The following is a 3729-nucleotide window of genomic DNA, read 5'->3' as shown; positions in this document are numbered from 1 at the left end:
TTAATTAATCAATTAGATATTTCAACCAATTAATTGGATCTCTCAAACAATCAATTGGATAGATAATAAAATCGATTCACTTATAAAGGAAAACAATCAATTGCTGTAAAAAATTAATCAATCGATTTCTTGAATAAAAAAAATCTATTGTTTACAAGTAATTGCAAAAAAAAAAAATTACTAACCAATTGATTAATTAAATGTAAAACTTGATTGGTTTTTGTAACACCCTACTATACTTAATCTTATGCTTAAGTCATAAGACTGAGATAGTAAGGTATTACGACCTCTAAAAATAGTAATATATATATAATAATAGAGAAAAGATACTTAACTAGGACCCTTGAAAAATGGGTAAAACAAAAATCGCAAAACAAAAAGCGCAACGCTCAGGAAAGGATTACTTGCGTGCTAAGAAACCTAATAGGAACATGATAAAGTTAAGCAAAAGAATAAAGGAAAGCCAAGGAAACAGCATAACTAGCCCCTGACTTAGCCTGCGAAGCTAAGGCTGGACAGAGGATATATATATATATATATATATATATATGAACACACATAGGTATCCCCAAAATATATCAAAATACCAAAATAAACTCCTATCTCTCCCTCAACCTCTAAGAGGAGCAGCATACACAAGTTACTTGGAGAGTAAGCTAAACAAATATATACATATATACAACCAAAAACCAAAATACACCCAAGGACTACTTCGCTTCCCAAGATCCAGACGTCTAGCGAGGAGCCTCTCGACCTGCATCTGAAAAATAACAATACAATATGGAATGAGAACCGGAGGTTTTCAGCATGGTAAAAGTGCCACGCGCATAAGAAATACGGTCCTGAGAATGCCATAGGCAATCCTAGAACTCCGTTATTCAATTATCCAACTTAAGTACTAAACAGAAGTCATAAACAGGGGTAGGTATTCTAAATCTGCCTAACTTACTCAAGTTCAAGCTTAACCTAACACCAAACCATTTCCTCCGTTTCCTCCATCCTTTCATCATTCAGAATGCAACAGAAACAAGCAACCAAACAAGTTCACGCACAAGTAATGATCAAATAGTACAAATAGCAAGTATAACAAATAGCGGGTAATATATATCAATTAGCCATACCCAGAAAATGCATAGCAATCAATACAAACAAATGCATATGATGCATGCCTGTCCTATGGCTGATGGGGCCCATCTGTCGGTTATCCAGCCAACCCGACAAGTCCGAAAACCTTAGACTGTCCCCCGTCGCGCATCCCCAAGAGTCTATGCATAGAGTTCACATTCATATTTCATAAAATCACTCAATGGGGGCTATCCATACCCGAGAATTTATACGTGCCCGGTCACCCTTACGACGTAGGGTCAACAGAGTATCGAGATTCAACCTGGAACACGTGATGGCGAGCCACGGCTCTTACCCAGGGAACTCGTATCTCAGATAGCATTATTCATAAGCCATTTCATAGTCATAATCATTATTTAATCATTCATCAAGCCATGGCATATTAACTCCTTTTATTAACAACCTCCCTTTCACATTTTTCATCGTCATTCCCTTATAATTCATCTTGATTACCCTTTCCGGGTCCTGACCAAACTTTTTATTAAACTCTTCTCATCCTTCTTAATATCGAATAATCTTAAAATCAACCCAACTCTAACATTAAATCAATCACATCACACGAGGATTGAACTTTAACTTCTCGAACTCATGACTATCACTAAGACATCCTCGACACTCTATTTTCTTTTCTGTTTCTAATATAGCAAATGAACCCGGAATTGCACAAACTTTATGTCCAGGCGTTCATATTGAAATAAGCTTTCTAACAAACTAAATATCATAATTTTCTGATTTTTCTAGCCTCAGGAATAAAGGAAAAACTGTGACTACTCTGCAGTGCATAAAACCAGAAAAATAGCAGCAGCATGTGATGTTCAAAATTCAATATAAAATCCAAGTTAAATCCAATGACTTTGAGAATTAATGTAGTTAAACTTTACTCATCCATATTTCTTTCTCAATTTGTTCTGAGTCAATACCATTTTTAATGAAAAAGTTACATTACTTGGAAGTTAAGTAAAAATGAGACAAAATCTGTTTTAAAAACCAACAAGCTTAGTACCTTTCAATTGAAATAACTTTTATTACAAAACTCCAATTAAGCTAAATTTTGATTTGAGAACCCCTAGCTCATCCAGAAACAAGTGTGTCTTAGTTTCAACCCAATTTCTATTTAATTCCAAGAGTTACAAGCATTGGAAGTTGATGCATAGCTTGCTGAAATCTATTTCTCTTCAGTTTTGACCACCAATATTCAAAAATTTGCAGCTCCCAATCCTCAACTCTTAAAATTCTGAAATTTTAGAGAAATAAAGCAAGTTAATCAAATTTTATAACAAAATTGGTTTCGCTCCAAAACTCAACTCGTAGAAGTCGCAGCAAGACAAACAAGTTGCTGCCCTGTTTGATCTTTTCTGCTGCTGGACAGATTTAACAACCTAACTTTAAAAATTTGCCATAAATTGTATATTTAACAAAAAGGTCCCAAATTTTCCAGTTTAGTTCCTTATATTTCCAAGTTTATCCCAAACTTGGTCTCATGCAATTCCGATCATTACATAATTAGTTATAGCATATACAATACCACCACAACACAACTCTACATCCTTATTAACAAACACCAATTATAATCCATCATAAATAAATATAAGAGCACACCATTAATAACTTTCACACCTCATAATTCTAATATATAAATTCACTAACAAATCTATTCTAACAACATTACAAGGCTAATCATTAAATACAACAAACAATCCAACTTATTCTATGGTTCCTCTAACCTAAGTTTTCACAACACCGTAAATATTAAACGTGCGAAACTTAAACCATACCTTGGCCGAACACTTAATTCACCCAAGGCAGCCTCACAACTCAAAATTACAGCCCCTCCAAGCTCAATCAAACAGCCCCAAACCAAGCTTGATCACCAACAAGCCTCCAACAAGCATCAACATTCACATACACACTACCTAAACCACAATTAACACATCCAAACATAACAACTCAATACCCAAATTCCTAAATTCAGAAATTTCATTAGGGTTTAAGATCTCTTACCTTTACCCACTGATCCTTGGGCAATACCCACAAGAAATCAAGTCTAGTGGACCCCTAAAATATGAAAATCATCAAGGAATTGAGTTTCTCAAACCTTAAACCCGAAATTCATATACCAGCAGAAATGGAGCTAGGAAAAAGCGATTCACTTACTGTTTTATTTGAATAGAATTGAAGAACTCAACGAGCCTGATGCGTGGCCGCAAACGGCTCGTCAATCGGAGCTCCGGATCAAAAGTTATCAAAGAAAGAAGATCAAGCTAGGTTTTGGAATTCATTCTCTTCTTCTCCATGCATTTACGCTGCTTCTGTTGTGTTCTAAGGCAGAAAATGAGCTTTAGCTCATTTATATACTGGGCTGGTTGGGCCCGCGGGCCTGGTTTGGACCCGGTTCAACCGGCTCGCCCCATTCGGCTCAATTTTGGGCCAAATTTTTCGAAAGTGATATCAAAATTCTCGTTTTGCCGAGCTCTATCCTATTTTGATATTAGTTTTGCATATTTAATTTTCCTATTGAAAATTCGATTTATTGACTAATTATATACCAATTTTAGCGGGGTTTACATCCTACCCACCTAATTAGGAATTTTGTCCTCAAAATTC

At 35.4% G+C, this 3729-nt stretch overlaps 1 long non-coding RNA gene across 1 annotated transcript; it reads right to left on the bottom strand.

Moving 5' to 3' along the window:
* Positions 1 to 413: 413 nt before the first annotated feature.
* On the bottom strand, positions 414 to 3446 carry LOC110264943 (uncharacterized). The gene is made up of 4 exons (XR_015896781.1): positions 3280 to 3446; positions 3127 to 3180; positions 2901 to 3038; positions 414 to 760 (listed from the first exon to the last, which is right to left on the bottom strand). It is a non-coding gene; the product is annotated as an uncharacterized LOC110264943 (long non-coding RNA).
* Positions 3447 to 3729: the final 283 nt, after the last annotated feature.

The sequence above is a fragment of the Arachis ipaensis genome, chromosome B8 (assembly GCF_059453495.1).
Source record: "Arachis ipaensis isolate K30076 ecotype BB chromosome B8, ASM5945349v1, whole genome shotgun sequence".
Classification (NCBI taxonomy): domain Eukaryota; kingdom Viridiplantae; phylum Streptophyta; class Magnoliopsida; order Fabales; family Fabaceae; genus Arachis; species Arachis ipaensis.
This window is presented reverse-complemented; position numbering and strand designations above follow the sequence as displayed.